This window comes from Wyeomyia smithii, chromosome 2 (assembly GCF_029784165.1).
Source record: "Wyeomyia smithii strain HCP4-BCI-WySm-NY-G18 chromosome 2, ASM2978416v1, whole genome shotgun sequence".
Classification (NCBI taxonomy): Eukaryota; Metazoa; Arthropoda; class Insecta; order Diptera; family Culicidae; genus Wyeomyia; species Wyeomyia smithii.
The window spans coordinates 271,136,429-271,159,994 of NC_073695.1; the positions used below are offsets into that span (position 1 = coordinate 271,136,429).

The 23,566-nt window shown below is 37.3% G+C and overlaps 1 protein-coding gene across 7 annotated transcripts in view; it reads left to right on the forward strand.

The window, feature by feature from the left end:
- Positions 1-23,566, forward strand: part of LOC129721159 (5-hydroxytryptamine receptor-like) — a 422,605-nt gene that overhangs the window by 123,180 nt on the left and 275,859 nt on the right. The window lies entirely within an intron of this gene.

Sequence of the window (23,566 nt, forward strand, 5' to 3'; positions counted from 1 at the left end):
ATGCATCCCCCCGAAATTGAATCTGAATGAGTTATAATAACAATTATGAAGTTGTTTTGAAATTTTTGGTCTTCATCAAAAGCTTTCGTCTCTAATAAACAGGCTAAATATTTGCCATAACCCTGAGAGCCTGTGTCTAAGCGGTGCCAGTTTGTATACTTTTCCCTATCACAAATAACGTCAATGAGAATTCGTAACGCACAACTTTGCCCACCCTTGGAACAGTAGTCGATGCGCACCATTATATAGTATTATAATTATCCCCATTTGTTTTGCCCCACTTTAAAGAGATGCACACTCGGCCATAAATCATGCACACTCCAGAGCGGCTCTCAGCGGCTGGTAATTTGTTCGTTTGTTTATTTATTGATATAACGTCACGAGCAGAACGATCGCTTTATGGCGGGAATAGTTCGTATTTACGCGGCGGCGGCACAGCAAAGTCAGCACTTTCTGTAGCCAATAATGTTGAGTGAAGAGCGCCAACCGAGTTGCGAGAAAAATATACCCCCCCCCCCCGCCACGCGGAAATACGGCTGGATAAACAACCGTTATGAGTTTCTTATTGTTGATTCGAGTCGCTCTTTATGTATAAGTAACAATTTCGATCAATAACAAGATTGAAAATTAAACTAAGGGCTGTCACTTAAACAGTGCAATATAACGTTTTGATACGGCGAAACTTTTTAATGAACGACAATTCATTAATCCAAGTTTAATTTATATATGCTGTCACCATCGTCGTCACACCTGGTGTCACGAAAGTGACGAAGGTACGATATGATAGGAGTAGGTACCTACCTGAATGCCTTGCAAGAGGGAACGAGGTTTTATATGTTCTTCCAGTGTTCTCGTTTTCCAAACTAGTTACTAACTTGACTGGATAGTAAGTAATTGGATACTGAGTACGCTTCGAAAGCACACCAATCCACCTCCCTCCACAAGTGTCAGTCGTAAACGAGACTGGAAAAGGTCACATGCAAACGATCGTAAAGTTTTTCGAAACGGATTTGCCTCCTGGCGTGAGGTTCTAGCGCTGGGGATAGATTGCTAATATGTTGCTTGCAATGGGGGGTTCTCTTTTCGCTGGCACGTAAGTGAGTGTGATCGTTTCGAAGACAGTTTTAATTATGCATGGCAGGAAACCCCATAACGAGGTTAAATACACTTTTCCTTTGCGTTTGTTCAGTGCACATGAACATCAGCAGAATGGTAGGTAATGGAAAACGGGATGCAAATAAGACGCTTGTTGAATAATGAAACACCGTTTTATGCTTCGGCCTGTACGCAAAACGGTCAGTCCATTAACGGATAATCAAAAAAGAATAGTAAAACTTCTCGTATCGTAACCTAACTTTACGAAGGTTAAGCTTGACTGACGCGATAGGCAGAACAATCATTCCCCATTTTAGATAATTCATTTAATTAAATTTCTCAACTGTATTACGTGACTGGAGGACAAAAAAAAGATGTTGAATGACCCAACCTTCCTTCGCTGCCGTGTCACACAGAAGGCAAAAAAACTTTCACCGAAACAACTGTCCCCTATACCTTTTTTTGGCTTGTTGTTTTCCGTGGCTTTCACCTATCTATCAACCGATAGCGCAAAAATCAGAAACAACAACTAACGAACTTCGAAAAGTTATGTAAAGAAAAGTTATCCTGAGGTTGTTTAAACTCACTCATTTTCCTCAGTGATGGCTGAACCGATTTTCACAAAATTAGTGTCAAATGAAAGGTCTAGTTGCCCCATAGGTTGCTATTGAATTTCATTGCAATCAGATTGTAACTTTGTCCGTTGTTCATGAAAATGTGAAATCACATAATGAAAATAAACACGCAAAACTTTTCCTTATTACTTTAGAAGCAATAGCGCAAAATTACCTTTTAGGTAACAAATCCATTACTAAAATAGCAATAAAATTCTTCCCCAGTCAAGTTACAACACATACTGTCATATATTTAACACGTGTTATGAGAGTACGACTATCTAATAATGGTCGAAGACAGTTTTAATTATGCATGGCAGGAAACCCCATAACGAGGTTAAATACACTTTTCCTTTGCGTTTGTTCAGTGCACATCAGCAGAATGGTAGGTAATGGAAAACGGGATGCAAATAAGACGCTTGTTGAATAATGAAACTCCGTTTTATGCTTCGGCTTCTACGCAAAACGGTCAGTCCATTAACGGATAATCAAAAACGAATAGTAAAACTTCTCGTATCGTAACCTAACTTTACGAAGGTTAAGCTTGACTGACGCGATAGGAAGAACAATTATTCCCCATTCTAGATAATTCATTCAATTCAATTTCTCAACTGTATTACGTGACTGGAGGACAAAAAAAAGATGTTTAATGACCCAACCTTCCTTCGCTGCCGTGTCACCCAGAAGGCAAACAAACTTTCACCGAAATAACTGTCCCCTATACCTTTTTTTGGCTTGTTGTTTTCCGTGGCTTCACCTATCTATCAACCGATAGCGCAAAAATCAGAAACAACAACTAACGAACTTCTAATCAGAAGCCGTAAGTTAATTTCCGGTACCCACAAAATCGTGCTTCGTGTAGCGAGCGATACGCTCGAGTGGCAGGGCCGGCTCACCCCGCTGAATTTTGTTATTGTTGAACGGTTTTTCCTGTCCTGCGAGGGGATGATTATTTATGGAATATCAACTGGGGAAGGGCACACTGGTAAACATACCAACCAGTGATAGTAAACTCAAATATTTACGTTTCTGTTCGATTTAGATTGGTAGCATGTAGTACAAGGTCCATTTATTAGGTTTGATTTTGCAGTTTAATGAAGGTCGGTCCGATTTTACGACGGTTGAGAAAAAAAAACTCATAGAATGTTCAACAAAGCTTTGCAAAAAGCACACACATTTTGTTGGTTATCGAGTAAACCAAATCTGATAGGACGTGTAAATCTGGTGAGATTTTTTTTTCGTAACATTTTGTTTTTCTGTTCTGCTCCCTCGCATTTTACGCGCGCATTTTTTGTTCTTGTTCACCATTGTATAAAAATACATGTATGGGGGAGAAGCTTCTTGCTGGTATATGAAAACAACTGAACAACAAACATTACCGTTACTTAGCACTCCATTAGGCGAGTTGGCGTCCGAGAACTTTCACTGACTGTGAAACTTCAAATTGCTAGTGAGCTAAAAAATCAATTTCATTTGGGTTGACAATCATTACCTTTTTGCCTTTCTCCTAGAAAGGTATAGCAATCACTGGAAAAACCGAAGGTATAAAAGTGGTCCCAATGGCCAAATGTCATATACCACTCGTCTTCTTTCGACGAACTGAGCATCTGTATGTATGTATGTATGTGTGTATGTGTGTATGTGTGTGTGTGTATGTGCAACTTTTTTTTCTCACTCACTTTCCTCAGAAATGGCTGGACCGATTTTCATTGCAAATGAAAGGAATAGTTGCGCCATAGGTTGCTATTGAATTTCATTGTAATCGGATTTTTAGTTTAGAGGTTATGTATTAAAATGTAATAATCACGAAACATCAATATCTCAGAAACCACACAACCGATTTCAATAAAACTGGTTTCAAATGATTGGGCTGTCTCCAGAACCCTTAACTTTTGAATTTCGTTATGATTGACCATATGGTTCAAAAGTTATGTAAAGAAAAGTCATCCTGAGGTTGTTTAAACTCACTCATTTTTCTCAGTGATGGCTGAACCGATTTTCACAAAATTAGTGTCAAATGAAAGGTCTAGTTGCCCCATAGGTTGCTATTGAATTTCATTGCAATCGAATTGTAACTTTGTCCGTTGTTCATTGTCGTTGTGAAATCACAAAATAAAAATAAACACGCAAAACTTTTCCTTATTACTTTAGAAGCAATAGCGCAAAATTACCTTTTAGGTAACAAATCCATTACTAAAATAGCAATAAAATTCTTCCCCAGTCAAGTTACAACACATACTGTCATATATTTAGCACGTGTTATGAGAGTACGACTATCTAATAATGGTCGTTTCAACCACATGCAACGTTTTTTCTGCCGAAAAATGCTCCCTTTCCACCTCAAGTCAAAAAAAAATCACACACCGTCGCATAAGTTGCACATGTTACAAGTTTTTTCAATCTCCAATTCATCCGGTGGGCGTGTATTAGTTCGCTCGTTGTATGCATACGGAGTAGCGAAAAAATATGACAAGAGCTGCCAAGCAACATTTTCCCCGTCATAGAGTATGCAAACGTTGATAACTTCAAAGACTTGAAATGCGCCTTAAAATGACATCACGATCTGTAAACTGCGTCAGAGAAAAATAAAAACATTCGCTTTCTTGCAAGCTATTTACAGCACATAATCATTGGTTCATTGAAACTCATTTGGACCTGTTTGAATATACAAAACTCGTGCCCATCCAGAACAATATTCGCAACTTCGGCAACTCTGGTCAGACAGTATTACATATTTCCATTTCTAGTAAACACTGGGGGACGAAACGAAAGTGTTTCTAATTGGACATTTGAGGTTGACGGTTGAGATTCTGATTATGTGTGGATGAAGGGAGACAAAAATGAACCAGATCGTTGCATCAATACAAATGCAGCGAGTGAAGTCTTGCCAACACATGCATTGCGGTGCTTGGCTGTATGTTCTCCTGCAGAAACACATACAAGCGTGTGGCCGTCATAATTTTTATTACTTTTTGTTTGTTACTTTTTGTGTATAATGCGCATTCATAAGACACAAAAAGTAATAAAAAATTGCCCAAAAATAAAAAAAAAATCCCCGTTTGCGTTGGGTGAACATATTGACTTTCTCCTAACGATCACTGGCTAATTAAAAGGTAGAAAAATGATTGAAATGGCCGAATGTCATATACTACTCAACTCAGTTCGACGAATCGAGCATTTCCTGCATATATGCATGCATAGGTGTATATGTTTGTGTGTGGGTGTGTACGTGTGTATGTGCACCTTTCTTTCGCACTCACTTTTCTCAGAGATGGTCTGATCGATTCTTTCTATCTTGGTGTCAAATGAAGGGTCTGTTTGCCACTTAGGTTGCTATTGAATTTCATTGTAATCAAACTTTTAGTTTTGGCGCTGCGTCAGAATGTGAAAAACGCTCTTATATCTCAGAAGCTATGAACATAGTTGAATTCAAATAAATGGGCTTTCAAACCCTTAAACAATGAATTTCATAATGTTTAAACATGTGGTTTGAAAGTTATAGAAAGAAACGAAACCCGCAGACTGTTTAAAACCATAGCTACGATCAAAATATGTGGCCTCAACATCATTTAAATTTAATACTGTACTATTTCAATGTTTGCGGCCTTGCTCGGGATTAAGGCTGAAATTAAAAGTCATTTCTATCATTTCACTTTTTGCCTTTCTCCTAGAAAGGTATAGCAATCACTGCAAAAAGTATGAAAGTGCTCAAAAGGGCCGGATGTCGTATACCACTCGACTCAGTTCGACGAGCTGAGCATTTTCTGCATGTGTGTGTGTGTAACGCTCTCCCTATCTCACTCGATTTTCTTAAAGATGGCTGAATCGATTTCAATGAAATCAATTGCAAATAAAAGGTCTAGTTACCCTTTAAGATCCTATTGAATTTTATTGTTATCTGATTCCTAGTTTAGAGGTTATGTATCAAAATGTAAAAATCACGAAACATCAATATCTCAGAAACTACACAACCGATTTGAACAAAATTGGTTTCAAATGAACGGGCTACCTAAAAACCCTCAACTTTTGAATTTTATGAAGATTGAAAATATGGTTCAGAAGTTACAGAAAGAAACGTGTTCTGGAGACTGTTTAATCTCACTCATGTTTCTCAGAGATGGCTGGACCGATTGTCATAAAATCAGTGTCATATGGAAAGTCTTGTTGCCCCATAAGACCCTAATGATTTTTTTTGCGAACGGATTATTACTTTTCCTGTTATGTTTAAAAATGTGAAATCCAGTTATGAAAAGAAACATATTCTGATGACTACTTGGGCTCACTCACTTTTCTCAGAGATGGTTGACCCGATTTCCACAGAATTAGTATCAAATGAAAGGTTTAGCTGCCTCATAACACCCTATTGAATTTTGCTGTAATCGGAATGTATGTTCGTCTGTAATGTATCGAAATGTGAAAATCACTAAACTTCATTATCTTAGAAACTACACAACCGATTTGAACAATATTGATATCGAATGAACGGGATAGTTAAGGGTTAACTGATGAATTATGATTGAATACGTGGTTTCAAAGTTTGGCTCCCCCATACGTTCCGTTTTCATTTGATTGTAATCAAACTTAAGCAACCGTTATGTTTCAATTTGTAAAACAACGAAAGTCTATTATCTCAAGTATTACACGACTTATTTGAACATAGTTAATGTCTTACAAACGAGTCATCTCTCAAACTTACAAATAACCAGTGGTGGGCACCGCTAACCGAAAATTTAGCGACGCTAATCGCTAAGTCGCTAACCGGAAAATTTAGCTCGATAATCGCTAAACGCTAAACGCTAAACCCACATTAGCGGAACTTTCGCTAATCGCTAATCGCTAACTTATTAATATGTAAATAGTCATATCGCTATATTTATTGCTCGTGTTTTGTAAGATTTGGACCACTTTGATCTGTTTTGGTTAAACAAACGAAAACAATTACTTTTTAAAGCTATTTACAGTAAGAGATTCACGAAACGGTATTCATATTTGATTTTGTAAAAACAAGAATAACAAAAGTTATTTAGCTTGCATTGAAAATAGATACTCTTAGGAATGTTTTCATAAAAATTCAATTATTCAATCTGAATGGAAAAAGTAGAAAAAAGGTTGTCATAATTTCAAGCGCATTGCAATTTACCAAAGTTCTTGGTGTGCCGAAAATTTAATCTAGACCTTGTGCTTGTTCTTCAAAATTCTCCTGTGGCTTGTACGATAACTGGAACTCCATTCTATGGTAAAAAAAAACTGACCAAAGTAACTTTCGCAGTAAAGTATATTCATCTTTCGAAGCAGTTTACGTACGCCATCAGCAATTCACAGTTTTTCTAAATATTTCTATTGTCGCTTCTCTGCAAAATTTAGCGAATTAGCGATTAGCGTTTCGAAGGCCAAAATTTTAGCGACGCTAACAGTTTCGCTAATCAGCTCAAAAATTAGCGAAATCGCTAAATCGCTAATTGAATTTTAGCGTCGCTAATTAGCGAATTAGCGAATTAGCGAAATGATGCCCACCACTGCAAATAACAAACTTCATAAAAATTGGATATACTGTTCAAAAGTTTTGTAAAGAAAAGAAATTCAAAGACTATTCAACACTATAGCTGCTTTGATCAATATATATGGCCTCAACATGATTTAAATGTGGTATCGTACTATTTGAACGTTCCCGGTATCGCTCGTGATTAAATTGTTAGAAATTAAGAGTCATTTCTTATATTTCGCTATTTCTGAAGCACTAACATTACGTCAAATTTCATATTTTATACTTTAATTACAACATCAATATTTTAGAACCCAAAGAGTGAATATACCTTTTTGGATTTAAGCATTCATGTAAATCTATTTTAACAAATAATAAGTTTGAATGAGAAAGGCTGAGTCTGACCGCTAGGTGGATTAATTTAGGTTTTCTAATTTATTGAAGTTTTTAAATTTTAGGTTTAAAAGGTATTAGCAAAAAATGTTCGATCCATTTTAGGAGTGCCGTTTTGTGTTTGAACTGTACTCGAATATTTAGTAATGATTGCTTGAAGCAAATTTCTAAAACCCAATGTTTAAACTTAGAAGAGTGATTTTACGCTTTCCAGTCAATTTGGGCAGCTAAACAATTTTTCGCTTCAAACAATCCGACACTTCAATGATTTACTTCACATTTTTCAAGGATTCTAGAAGGTTGTACAGCACGACACACACAGGGACTGAATTCCATATAAGCAGGTGTTATTCACATACTAAAGAACACAGTAAAATGAAATTGATATAAATTCACTCACAAACGTCAAAACGCCAATTAACAAGCAACAATGGTAGCATAGCAGTATCATCTGTATCAAAACGTAAAAAGAGAGCTAAAGTCAAAATTTGAACCTTATAGAACCGATTTAACACCCGCATATAGTTTGTAGGGTTGAACGACCAAAAAGTGCTAAGACAAAGTAACGTTTAGAGTATGTATATTCTTAATTTTCAAATTCAATTTTTTTTAAGTTTTTACATTACCAAAAACGAATTCTCGAGCCTTTCTTTTCACATGCTGCAGCAAATTTTCGATTGATACATTCGATCGACCTTCTCAGCTGCTACATGCCAGTTCTCCTTGAATTGCTGCTCGCTCCCAACCACTTTTTTTTGCCTTCCCTAAGTTTCGCTCAACGATGGCCCAGTATTATACGATCGGTTGAAGCTCTGAGGTGTTGGCCGGATTCTTATTCTTAGGCACGAATTGGACGTTGTTGGCCTCATACACCTCCATGGTCTTTTTTGCCGTAGTAGCATGAGGCCGAATGCGGCCAAAACAGTACGGAACCCGTGTACTGCTGCAGGAACGGCAGGAGTCGTTTTTGAAGGCACTCGTTGGTTGGCTGCTATTCTCTCCATACGAGAATATCGCCTGCTAAACGAGATGTTTCTTTGCGAATTTCGACAGTTTTTAATGTTTTGACAAATGTTTTTAAATATCTCTACCATCTTGCCCCTTCACTTGGAGCCGTCGTTTGAGGCAAATCGAGCTTTTTCGCTAACTGAATATGCTACAAAAGCGGAAATTCTTGGTGCGCGTGCAGAATTTTCAAACGCCGTTCCTCTCGCGTGTAGTTCATTTTGACAACTGAAGAGCGCCGAAAACAAAGCAGGCGCAGCATTTTACACACCTGTGCAAACAAAAATAGGGGTTTCCATTTTTTTTGGAATAATCGATTAATGTACGTTGAAGTAATGTACGTTGAAGCACTTTTTAGTCACAGACAATAGTGACAAAAAACTTCTATGAATAAATTTGAATTGGTCTATTCTCAAAAAAACAAAATTTAGTTATGTATAAGTTAGGTGGACCTCATTTTATGACGATACGTAATTAGGAAATGTATGTGTCAAACATTTGACATTTGACAACAAACAATATAGCTTCTGTAAGTGAAACACAGTACAGTACAGACAGACAGACAGACAGACAGACAGACAGACAGACAGACAGACAGACAGACAGACAGACAGACAGACAGACAGACAGACAGACAGACAGACAGACAGACAGACAGACAGACAGACAGACAGACAGACAGACAGATTTTTTAACAGTTCGGGTACGAGTGGTAAAGAGAGTAATTGTCTATCGGTGTGTGATATTCTTGCGCGTCGATTGTCGTATATGATTGCAATAAAACATTTTTTGTATTTCGGTGTTATGCGTTTGGGCTGATGGCTCTTTTGTGTTGTATCAACTGTATTAAGTAAGGGTGCTCAAGTTGTCACATTTTTGCATGAAGTCTTTTTTCAAGACGACGAAGCTTTTGATCACTATTCCTAAGTGAAATTCGAAAGTCATTTTTTTCAACATAAGTCATAACCGCCTTAGTGCACACCTCATGTCAACGACCTTCTTAGATTTTACTCAAAATTTGGAATTTTTTACTATAAAACGTTCTCAATTTTGGTTTGTTTGTGCGTTCGTTTGTGCGTCTCTTCTTTTTTATTGTTTTGTGATGAAAAAGGTGTTAATTTTGAGAATATGCAAAGTTGTTGGAGTCAGAGAGTAACCCAAATAAATTTCCATCATGTAACAAAATGGGATTAGAAAAACAATGGTTTGGCACGTTCACGTCACTCACTCTAAATACGGGTTGCGTTGAAATAGAGATGAGAGTACGGGAGAATGTTGAAGAGAGAGAATAGGAGAGAACAACGTAAAAGCAGAAGTGTTTTTCAGTTATCATCAACGATACCACTTACCGTGCAACGTATGGATAATATAATTTAATATAATATATATAATTTATAATATATAATTTATATATAATTAATAATAATTTTCCAACATTGCTTCATCACAATAAAGTGCTGATGCTAGACACCTTATTTCCTGTGCGAGAAACAATGACTACCACAGGGCAGCGATATAAGTAGGCAAGGAAAAAGATGAGCGATATAGTTTTCATAGCCACCCCTTACTAACACGCAGAGAACCCTGAGTAAGAATCCCCAGGATATCGATTAACACGGTGACGGAATCGTGAAAGGAATCGCAAACACGATCCGGAGGATTGCCACTCACGATTCTTATTCAAGAATCCTAGAGCTATATACAGGGCATTCCTGAGGTTTCTGTTTTCAGGAACCCTTTTCAAGGACGCTCACGAATCCAATATGAGGTAACCTAGGGAATCTATGCGAATCGTATGTGTTCATCCGGGACGACCAAAAACTAGAAAAGGACAGGGAGAAAAATCGTAAACAAAAAAATGTATCTCTCCGGGGTTCCAGCAGTTTCGATTTCAGTAGAATTTTCTTAATAAAATCAATCTAGCAAAAGACTTGAATCCTGGCGAGACAGCAAAAGCATAAATCTTCTTAGTGTTTTTTTTTAAATATTTTCAAATTAGTTTTTCGGAAATCAAAAAGTTTTCGAACTGGCGAGTTTTTTGTTAAAAGAAATTGTTTCGATGTAACTCGATTTTGGCCATTACATTTTGTATTTTGCCAGTTGCTAAAATATTCATAGAAAATAGTTTCTATACATAAGGAGTTTTTAGGTGCTCGAGTTTTGCTCATGATACCTCTGCTTGATAAGTGTTTTTCATGCAAAGAGACCCAAAAATAACATATTTGGCGAATCTGAGAAGGACATTGAAACTTTTTTGCACAGTTGAGATGGGAATATCCATATGCTACTAGCAAACGCAAACTCAAAAAACTACACAAAATCGTGAAATAAAATAAGACATAGTTATAACGGAAATCCTTAAATTATGTAAAAAAGGTGTTAGCATAATTAGATCGATCCATGGAAAAACAACAAAAAACCGTGAAAATGGGGAGCAATAATCACAAAGAAATAAAATTCTTTCCCAACATTTTTAAATGATTTTAACACTTTTCATAATTTCTATTTTTTATGAAGGACTAATCAAGGGTAAATACGTTGAACTGGATAAACGAAAGGTAATCGACCGTCCACGGAGGGGTTACTAAAATACCACGTAAATTACGCTGGAGGAAAAGGGAATAAAGTGTTAAAATGTGTACCACGTGGTCTGTAGGTTGTTTGATTCTTACATTTCATTAATGCCAAATATCGTTCCAACAAGACGATTTATGTTATTTTTCATTACTGGAAAGCTGTCCCATTTATCGTTAAAGGAATGTATTAACAGATCTTGAGTATAATTTTAACAACTGTTGCGAAAAAAAATCAACAATGTTCGAAATAGTTGACCGAAATGTAGAAAATTATATTTACTTTAAATAACAATGCGAAGTGAATCGACTGTTTTTTCGAGTTTCACTATTTTGAAGTCACTTGTTTGAAAATAACCATGCGTTCCCACTAACGGTGAACTCAATGGAAGCGTTTGGTTCATAATGCTCTAGTAGTGATAAAATGATTAATTATAAGGTGAGCAGATATTACTCGCCGTAGGCTTTTATGATGATAGTATAAAATTTATCACTCGTTCTAACTCTTGCGGTCACCGTTGAATGTATATACAGCGAAATTAACCTTCATCTGATACTGCAAAATAAATTAAATTTTATCACCCATAATGTAAAATAAAGTTCGGGGTAAAAACTTTATAGACCAAGTGGCACCTTCCATGAGTGTATGTTTGTGGATTGACGGGCCCAACACTTCATAATGTGGTTTTGCACCTATCGTCGGTCCCAGTTCGGGTTACTACCCCAATATAGTAGCCGCATTTCCACACTGCGAAAACTACCAGAGCCCAATTAGAAGCCCATTGCCTTTTGTTGGCGGTTTTCGAAAGAGTGAAATGCACTATAGGTGACAAATTCAGGACTTCTTGAACGGTTGGGTATTCATGTGAATCGCTCTAGAACATGTTGTCCCCATTCTTTCGACTATGAATTCTTTTCATACTCACTTACTCTTTGATATAGGTTTATGCCGTACTTTCGCCTCATTCGCCGCCGCCATCCTCGACGGCATAAATTCTATGGGTAAAAAGTACTGCCCTAACGTAGTCAGATTTTGAAGCACAAATGCAAACATGCCAGCTGTGAATAGTTGAAATAGTTCCATAGAACAGTTTCATGAACTGCTTGCGGATTTTTTCATCATGCACATAAAGATTATTGCTCACCAAGATCGAGAGTCTGAACAAAATATTTTTAACTTTCTGCATCAGCATTACACTAGTAGGGAAAATGCTGTCGACGCATTTTCACATACTTGGCGAAAAACACCAACCAGAGCATAATAGACCTTATAAAATAGAAGCACTTTAGGCTGTAGTAGTGTGCTCAAACTGAAAAGAAACCCCCCGGCTTGATAAGATTGATGTTTGCACCGAACCTTCAATAGGGCAATTCGAAACAGTACTTGATTTGCCTGCTGTAAATTACACCATTCTGATCAGTGAGTGAGACTACATATTCAGCCTGTGTCCACTTGGTACACAGGATGTCTCTTGGAAATATGATTTACTGGACACTGGCAGCGCGGTAATGAATGTTTACGACCATCGATAACAAACAGACTGAAATGCTTTCGATAGGAGTGCCTCTGGCCGCACTCGTAAGCTTGCCTATCTGATCTGTTTTGTTGGTCGGTTTCTACCCCGGTAAATCTACCCCGGTGATCGTAAAAATGTGGCTGATGGTCAGTACTATGCCGAGGTCGAAAGCGGCAAGAATTATGACAAAGTTATGCTCAGCCCCAGCTCCAGTTACACCGTGAATGGCGGAGGAAGAAAACCGGTTACAGCCAGTGACGGCACTAAAACACTAATGGTGCTTCCTTTTATACACTTTATGTGCTAGTTTGCTGAACCATTGGACCGGTATTGATGCCATCTTCTAATTGAATTTTACGAGTTGCAGTTGACAAATTTCTTTATTTTGCTTCAGTTTAGTTGTTTTTGACAAACCAACTTTGTGCTACATTCTAGAGAGTTTCCAACTCAAATTCGCCAGTCAGTCGATTGAACCGATTTTTATGACTTATACGTCTCCGGAACGTGACCTATCGTCCCACTACTCTAGATGATCTGAAATGTTCGTACACAGCAGTATACTTTTCGTGTCTTTGGGAAATAAACTTCCTCCGCGCTGCTAACGACCTGACGACTTATGGGCGAGCTGTTATCTAATCTTATTTATTCTCAGCTTATGTTTTCCCCCTGTGGACTGCAAACAATTTTGCACTGTTGCTGGCTGGCTGGCTGCTAGGTGTAATGATAAAACCCTACGAGCCGAGGTTGGGCACAGCTTGAACATATGCGCAAAAAAGCCGGCTCGAGCATTGTTCCGGCAACAAGTGCAAACTCACTCCAAGCCGACGGCGGACCAACGACTCACAAGTAATAGGAAGTAACAAAGAGCTGTTCCGGCAGGGGAAAAATAATTCCAAGCTGGCAAGCTTCTTCATCGAAATAAGTAAGCCTTACCTTCTGTGTAGCTGGTCGAGATAAATATGATCAATGTGGAAAACATTCATGGTGATCCTGACCTGATGTTGTAGTGCTTCCCAGCTTCTGGTCTAGATGAGCACGAAAAAAAAAAGACTCAGTGTATGCATAAAAAGTGCAACCGGTTCAGGGCACTTGGAGGGAAGATAAAATGATCGACCACGCTACGTGAGCTCTCATACAAATCGAATTACCAACCGGTTGCTTCCATCTCACCGAAGCACATGGATGTTGATAATAATGCCACGGGAAGTTGTTTACCTGAAAATAGAAGAAAAAAGAGATGATTGAGTTTATAAGCTTACAAGTAAAGTGCTGCGTGTGCGCAGCATGGAGCCCCGGTGTAATTTGATTTTGCTTGCACGAATAAATTGTAAACACTTGAAATTTTCATACTCTCTGGTTTCTGGACTCGATGCTGACGCTCTGAGCCTTTTTTTGGCTGTCTTGCGTAGTAGTCGGAGCCTTCTTCTAAATGTTGTTGGGGATTTAATTTTGCCGCTTATTTATAGGACGCATAACGTTATTCATCATTGAACAGCAATCAATGGAAGTGAAGTGCGGGCACTTTTCTTTTTCTATTCTAAGCATCATCATGTTGATAGATGGTGATGACTATCTTATCACTGTCATTTCCAATAACATTGCTATTGTCATTAAATGTGGAACAACAATGGAAAAATGGTAAGGATGACGCAAAAAATAATGAAACCTGCCAGGACGAAAAATATGCAAAACGATATCGGGGAACAACCTGTTTATCATAATGCTATCGACATGGAAAGAACCGGATTCGGTGCCATCCGGTCCTTGTGCTTCTTGACTTGCAGGAAACGAAGCAACAAAACCGCACAGATTTTAATGATTTTCTCAGCTACATTCCAGCCGGAGCAGCCAAGTAAGAAACTGTATACCACAAGAAAATCCAGACGCAGGGAAAAATGTTAATTTTAAAATTATTTCTACTTGTTAATATACATTCCTTGTTTTCCATTTAATCATATTCAAATGCATGATTGATGTGGGACGCTGTCTAGCCGCAGCGTGGCGGTTCAGGATCTAGACGTACCAAATAAAAAAAAATGGTCGTTATCACGCAATTTCTGTCTGGATCTGCGACGATTTGGGTGGACTTTTGTGGATAAGATGTTTACCGCACAAGGTTGTACCTTTCATTATTCATGATTTTTTTACCCTAGAAACAGCTTTCTAAAAAGGTTGGTTCCATTGTGCACGAATTATTCGCTGATTCACTTGAGTTCTTCTAATCAGATCGTAATGATAAAAATAATGAACTAAATAATGACTTAGCATAAACCGCGTAGTGATAAAATTCAAATGTATTTTGTTAGAATATCTAAATGAAAACACAAGAAGAATATTTACTGAAAATTTTTATTAAAAACGCATGAACGCGTCTGTCTTGAGCAACAACAGTCTTTGTTGTCAATCTCTGAATCGTTATCAAATAGCAAAAAAAAATATCAAATATAGATGTTACGTTTTGTTTTGGCGTTTATTATGAAAAAACCTAAATTAATCCACCTAGCGGTCAGACCCAGCCTTTCTCATTCAGCTTTTATTTGTAAAAATAGATTCACATGAACGCTACAATCCAATAAATGTATATTCACTCTAAAGGTTCTAAAATATTGATGTTGTAATCTATACATATAAAAATGCAGTCAAGTCTGTCTGTCTGTCTGATCTATATAGGCTCGAAAACTACCGAACCGATCGACGTGAAAATTTGTGTGTAGGTGCCGATAAAGGTGCCGATAAAGGTTTCTATGATAGTTTGAAACCCCTCCCTCTTCTGGAAGAGAGGGGTCCCATACAAATGAAACATAAATTTCTGCACAACTCAAGAACGAACCAAGCAAATAAAACCGAATTTAGCATGTGGATGTTTCAAGGGGTAACAAATATGTACATAATGGTTCGACACCCCTACCATTACTGGAAGGGAGGGGTTCCATACAAATGAAACACAAATTTCTGCACATCTCGAGAACTAACCAACTAAATGGAACCATATTTGGCAAGTGATTGTTTTTAGTGGTAACAAATTTGTTCCATAATCGACCTTAGGCAACATTTTGGATTTTAAGATGGCAACTTCCGGTTTCTGGAAAACAGCCAGAAATGGCCGATTTACACCCAATATAATAATATCCGGATCTAGAATGATACTCAGGAGCTAAACTCGTTCGGAATGTCATTATGAAATTCAAAATGGCGACTTCCGGTTTATGAAAAACAGCGGCAAACGAGCAAATACCACCCAATATGGGTATTTCCGGAACCGTAATGATGCACTGGAGCCACAAATCGACTTCAGACAACATTTTGATTTTGAAGATGGCAACTTCCGGTTTCTGGAAAACGGTCTGAAATGGACGATTCCCATTGAATATGAGTATCTCCGGAACCAGAAAGAAGGACAGAAGCTAAGAATTGATCACAGACACAATCTTGAGCCGGAAATGAACAAATACCATTCAATATGAGTGTTTTCGGAACCAGAATTACGCCCAGATAACAGAAAATTATTTTACAGGCAATTTAAAAGTCCAAAATGACGACTTTCGGTTTCTGACAAACAGCCCAAAGTGACCAAATACCACCGAATATGAGTATCTCTGGTACCAGAATGATGCATGTAGCTAATAATTGACCTCAGGCACCATTTTAAATTGCTAAATGGCAACTTCTAGGAAACAGTCGAAAATGACCGAATAATGTTCAATATAGATATTTCCGTAATCAAGATGATTCATAGAAACCAAACATTGACCTTGGACACCATTTTGAATTTAAAAACGACCACTTTTAGTTTATGGAAAACAACCAAAATAACTAAATACCTCCCAATATGGGTATTTCCGGTGTCAGATTGATGCCCGAAAATCTACTGAAAATGACCGAATACCACCCAATATGAATATATTCAGAATTAAGGCGATGTACAGAAGCCAAAAGTTGAGGATGTTGTCATTTCGATAGAACCGATCATTTGAACGATTTGTTATTTGACTTTGATCATATCTTATGGCCGATTCGTCATGCATTTGCAGACTTGGAACACATCGCAAGGAATCAATGAATTTGGAACGTTCCAATAGTACGATACCACATTTAAATTATGTTGAGGCCACATATATCGATTAAAGCAGGTATCGTTTTGAATAGTCTTTGAATTTCTTTTCTTTCCATAACTTCTGAGCCACATATCAAATTGTTATGAAGTTTGTTATTTGTAAGTTCGAGAGATGACTCGTTCGTATGACACTAGTTATGTTCAAATAAGTTATGTAATCTTTGAGATTATAGACTTTCGTTATTTTATTAACAATATAATAAATAACGGTTGCTTAAGTGCGATTATAATCAAATGAAATGGAAACGTATAGGGCAGCAAAACTTTGAAACCACGTGTTCAATCATAATTCATCACTTAACCCTTAACTAGCACGCTCATCTGATAATAATATTGATCAAATCGGTTGTGTAGTTCCTGAGATAATGAAGTTTCGTGATTTTCACATTTCGGTACATTACAGACGGAGTTACAGTTCGATTACAGTAAAATTCAATAGAGTGAGACAGCTAGACTTATTATTTGACACTAATTTTGTGGAACTCGGGTCAGCCATCTCTGAGAAAAGTGAGTGAGTCCAAGTAGTCTTCGGAATATGTTCCTTTTCATAGCTGGATTTCACATTTTTGAACATAACAGGAAAAGTAATAACCCGATTGCAAAACAAATCAATAGGGTCTTATGGGGCAACTAGACCTTCCATTTGACACTGATTTTATGAAAATCGGTCCAGCCATCTCTGAGAAACATGAGTAGGATTAAACAGTCTTCAGAACACGTTTCTTTTCATAACTTTTGAACCACAAGTTCAATCTTTATAAAACTCAAAAGTTAAGGGGTTTTCAGGTAGTCCGTTCATTTGAAACCAATTTTGTTCAAATCGGTTGTGTAGTTTTCGAGATATTGATGTTTCATGATTTTTACATTTTGATACATAACCTCGAAACTAAGAATCCGATTACAATGAAATTTAATAGGGTCTTATGAGGCAACTAGACCTTTCATTTTCAATTAATTACATTAAAATCGGTCCAGCCATCTCTGAGAAAAGTGATTGAGAATAAAAATCTGCACATACACACACACATACACACACACATACACACACAGACATACAGAAAATGCTCAGCTCGTCGAGCTGAGTCGAGTGATATATGCCATTCGACCCTTTGGAGCACTTTTATACTTTCGGTTTTGCAAGTGATTGCTATACCTTTCTAGGAGAAATGCAAAACATTCACCTAGTTATTGCTAGTGATCACAGAAACACGTGTACATTCGAGGTGGTGATATTATTTTTGAGCTACAAAAAATAACGTTTTTTAGAGTAATACAGTTTTCTGCTATAAAGTTTTTCTGCAAAAATTTGTATTCAGACTACTAACCAGCATAAATCAACAAAGGTTAGTAATTGTTTGAATAATTTTCTCGATATAATTAAGGATTTATAACATATGTACTGTGGTGGTGGTAAAAAAATAATTCAAATTCTAGATGCTTTCGTGTTTATATCAGAAAAACGCAAATGTAAATTTGGACCAATGGACAGATGGCCGCGGCTCAATGTGTTGTTGAACGCGGAATGTCCGTAAAACAAGCTTCCGCCATTTCCCAATTTCTTACGGATAAGGTCATATATTTTTATTAATACTATGATAAACGTTGTTATTTAAACTTTTGGTAAATGCGTAATTATGTCACATGCTATGGAACAACATTTTACTATCAGTGAAGCGATAGGTAATTTTTCACGCCCAAGGTGTTCATATTACCACCTCCCTAAATTCTTTTTAGCCATACGTGTCCATTTTACCCCTAACAAATTGTTTTTAAAAAAGTTCAAGCATATTTCGAAAAACACTATATTGGAGTACTTCCACTTATTTTTATGTGTCAACCATTAGAGGCTTATAGACCGTTCCGATAATTATAAATACCGTCAACCGTCATTTCAAATAACGTGCAGTATTCAACCAAACGTTGGCTGCGTCCTGTTGTTTACATCCAAAAGAAACAGATGCTGTCATTTTTTCTAACATTTAGTGCGAAATTTTGAAAATGTGTGGCCTTTCTCCCGAGCAAAGAAAGCGAATTGTGCACAAATGGGGCACCGTGAGTGGTCTTTCTATAAGAAAATTAGCCACAGAAGAAGGTATAGGTGTCGGAGCAGTTCAAACCGCATTGCGGAAGTATTGTGAAGAGTGCACATTTACTGATGCCCCAAGACGTGGTAGAAAACCCACAATGGACAAAAAGGTTAAGGAATACTACAAGCGGCATCCTTCAGTATCAGTACGAGATGTGGCGAGAAAGCTTGGAACCTCGGCGAGTAACGTTATGCGTGCCAAGGGAAGAATGGGTCTGCAGACCCGTCGTAAGCAGAAGCAGCCAAAACAAAATCCAAACAAGAAAGGATGTCCCTGGACCAGTGGAAGCCATTTACACCGAAAAATTCGCCAAGAAGGTAATGGTTTGGCAGGCCATTTGTGAATGTATGAAACTATCTCGTCCATTCATTACGAATGACACAATGAATGGTAAAATTTACGTGAAAGAGTGTTTGCAGAAAAGGTTGTTACCCATGGTTAAGCAGCATAACAATCCTCCAATCTTTTGGCCCGATCTTGCTTCCTGCCCTTACTCTAAGGATGCACTAGGGTGGTATAAAACAAAAAATGTCACATGTGTCCCAAAGGAGATGAATCCTCCAAACTGCCCTGAAAATCGCCCTATTGAAACTTTTTGGGCTTTGACCAAGGCAAAGCTGAGGAAATATGTCAAACCAGCGGACAACGTTAAAAATTAAAAAAAAATTGGCTTAAAGTGGTAAAAATGGTCGGAGAACACACTGTGCAAAAGCTCATGAGTAGTGCTAAGAGAAAAGTTAGAGAACTCGCGTATCCTACGAAAAATAATCCCAACTTGAATTGAAACTGGAAAGAAAACACTTATCTATCTATCTATCTATCTTCTTCTATCTATTTATATAAAAGAGAAGTTTTGTATGTATGTATGTATGTATGTTCCAGCATAACTCTCGAAGGCCTGAACCGATTTCAACCAAACTTGGCATACGTGTTCTTTGTATAAAGGAAGTGGTCTTAGAAATATTGGATAGGGGGAGGGTCACCCTTAAAGAAGGAGGGGGTCAAAAGTAATAAATTTTCATACATAATGGAAACCTTTCATTGAAATTTGATGATTTTCGGGTTCTTGGTCATATTCGGAGGCCGGAAGTTGATGTCCAGAGACCGGAACATGATATCCGATGCCATTTTCAATCCAAGATGGCGATTTCCGGTTTCTGGGAAGCCATTTAAAGCTGTGGAAAACACTCACAAACCCCCCAATGTTGCAGTTTTCGGAGCAAAAATGACTCTTAAGAACCGGTTATCCTTATCTGACGATACTCTGAAACTTGGGTTGCCGACTTCCGGTTTCTGGAAATCTGCGAATATTAATAATTGAATTATATGCTTGGCAATATGGGTATTTTCAGAATCGGAATGACGTCGTCATACGAAAATCGATCATAAATTTCCAAATAATGGCCTTTTTTGAAACGTAGTGACGTCTGTTTGCAGCCGAAAATCGGCTTTCGTGCAAATGTTTCTAGAGAAGTATTTCAAAACATCCAACCTGCTTTGATCCGTTTTTGGAACGATTTCTTGACATATTTCTTGCATAATTTGATAACGGAGAGTCCAATTTAGCGTTTTGGATAAAAAATATGTTTGGAAAAGTTGCTGAAGCTCAACTATTACCGAATAAAAATTTAGTTAAGAGCATCGATCAAATAAGATAAGAGCTCCCACAATCCAGCTATTTATTTAAAAAAAAGTTTTGTATGTATGTATGTATGTTCCAGCATAACTCTCGAATGATTGTACCGATTTTAACCAAACTTGACATACGTGTTCTTTGTACAGAGAAAGTGGTCATAGAAATAGTGTGAAGAAGGAGGTGCAACCCCCAAAGGAGGAGAGGGTCTTAATTGATCAAATAATCTATTTTCATGCATAATGGGAACTTTCTGAATGAATACGATAGTTTATAGGCCTTTGGTCATGTCTGGAGACCGGAAACTGATTTCCAGAGACCGGAACATGATGTCGAAAATGAGAAAGGGGCAGCTATCAAAGAGGGAGGGGGTCTTAATTTATAAGAAAATCAGGTCTTTTAGTGCCCTATGGAAACTTTTTGAAAAGGTACGATAACTTCCATGGCCTCGGTCGGTCATGGCCAGAAGTTGATGGAATATGATTCCCGATGATTTGGTTGCTGGGAAGCTGTATATAACTGTAGAAAACGTTTACAAACCTCCAAACATTGGATTTCCGGAACCAGGATGACCTTTAGAAAGCAGAACTAAAACTCCCATGACATTTTTTAAATTCAATATGGCGACTTCCGGTTTTAGAGTTTTATGAAAAACGAATATATGCTCTGCAATATGTATATTTTCGAATTCAAGATGACGTCCAGAATCCAAATATTCATCTCCGGCCTAAATTTTTAAATCGTGCATGGCGGATTACATTTTCTGGAAAGGTTACTAGAATACAGAAGAAGGCTTGGACGTAATATTGAAACGTTGTTTAGAAATCAATTCCGCGATTTCTGCTTTTTGTCAAGCTGTGTAAAACTAAGTAAAATGGTTAACTAATGTCAATACACTAAAGCAACTAAAGCGGGGGATACATACTGCGTAAAAAAAACGCGTAAAAAACCGCGTAAATTCCGGAATCCGTGTAAAATAAAACCGCCTAAACTCCGGAATCCGCATGAAAAACAGCGTTAATTCTGCATTTCGAGTGAAGGGAAACCGAAATCCGCGCAAAAAACAAATACCGCGTAAATTCCGGAATCCGCGTAAATTCCGGACTCCGCGTAAATTTCGGAATCCGCGTAAAAAAACCGTGTAAATTCCGGAATCCGCGTAAAAAAACCGCGCAAAAAACCGCGTAAAAAGCGACCTATTTCTAGAAAGAGAATTATGTTCAGAAAATGACAACGGGCGTCCAACGCTATTTTCAGATTCCGGAAGAAAAATTTTCAAATACTCCCTGATATTAGGTTCATAAGTCAGAGCTGATTCCCCAAAACCGAAAATTGGTGTCCGAACGTTTGGTATAGCGTAGGTTTTTTTCTGCACTGGAAGTTATTCAAAACTTGAGAAAAATCTGGAGATAGTTCCCGTATCTCCAAATTATTAATTAATTCATGAAGACTGATGTTCAACTATAAGGATGATATTGATATGGTTTACACAAAAAAAAGTAAAACGAGAAGACATAGCAAGCAATAATTTTAACTATTAGAGATGAGCCTAGGCTATTGATTATGTAATTTGAGTGTAATTTGAGTTTATTGTAAGTTAATCGATACCGTCGAAGATGCTGATGAGGCAATCCATTTTTCAACGGAATTTTTGAACTCACTCGACCCAATTGGAATGCCTCCGCATCGATTGTGAATCAACGGAAAAGGTGGCATATAAGTAAGTTTATTACTAAAATATTAATATTATTTGAAATGCTCGGGCTGGATAAAATATATGGAAATATAGAAAATTATATAAAAGCAGAAATTTTTACACGAGCAAGGCCGGGTACATTCAGCTAGTTATCTATATTTCAGAATAAAATGACCCGAAAAATCCTGTATTTTTTGTTCTATTCAAGAAAGAAGATGTATTTATAATTTTCGGGACAGTCTATAATAGCTGGAAAACACTTCAGCATTTACGTTGTTCACTTTTATTCTCTCTCTTTAACATTCTACCGAACTCATATCTCTACTACAACGCAACCCATATTTAGAGTGAGCGACGCACAGAGGAGTACCTAGAACAAAAAGCTGGCCAAAATAAGAAAAAAGTTTTTTGTCGCTTTTTGGTGCCGCTATATTTTTTTCTGCAGCTTAAATAAATGCTTCACAAAATGCCATCACTTGATGAACGTTAAACGGTATTATCATACGCTAGGAGCGCTGTAAACATTGACAAATTTTCAAGCATTTTTTTGGGAATTGAACCATTTATAGTAACAAGTTGTGCCAGGCAACAAAAAATGACAATTGATCAATATTTTGCAACAAATGAGTTCTTTATGTTCAATACTAATGAACCGGTTGATAGGAATTCCGAAATTAAAAACTATAGCTACTCTTAGGCAGTTTTCGAAATTAGTGTTTTTTACGTATTTTTGAGCGTTTTCAATATTGAAAAAGTTATCAAATCTCGCGGAATCCGATCATATAATCATCGGGGGAATGAAAGTTCATAACATCACGAACACATCCTCGCACATATCTCATCCGGTAACGTCCGGATTGACAATTGCGACCCGTTTGAAAAATGTTGTTTATGATGAATTTTGACGTTAAGTATTCACGCGTGCACGGGAAATTAAAAAAAAATACCTGATAGGTGCCTGCCTCACGCTTAAAACAGTGTTTCAGCTCAACAAAGATGAAATGAGATTAGCTTAGTAAATAAATTTCAACTAATTTAACTTAAAAATAAATCGATGCACAGAATCAATAATCCGGGTAAATAACACTCCGTACAAAAGGCTTTTTCCAACCTACGTAGGTTCCATGAGGCATCAGATAATCTGTGAGCATCAAAATGATATTTCTAAATCAAGATATTTTGCGTACATCATTCTTCTAGTAAATTTTTCGATTTGTTTCGCTGCCCGTTTTGCGAAAACAAATCATACGAGCGTATTACTTCATCTGATCACAAACATTAATACATTAATGAAGATACATAGGTTATGTAAATGTAAACATTAAGTTGTGTGTGTCATATTTGGAGTTACTCTTTG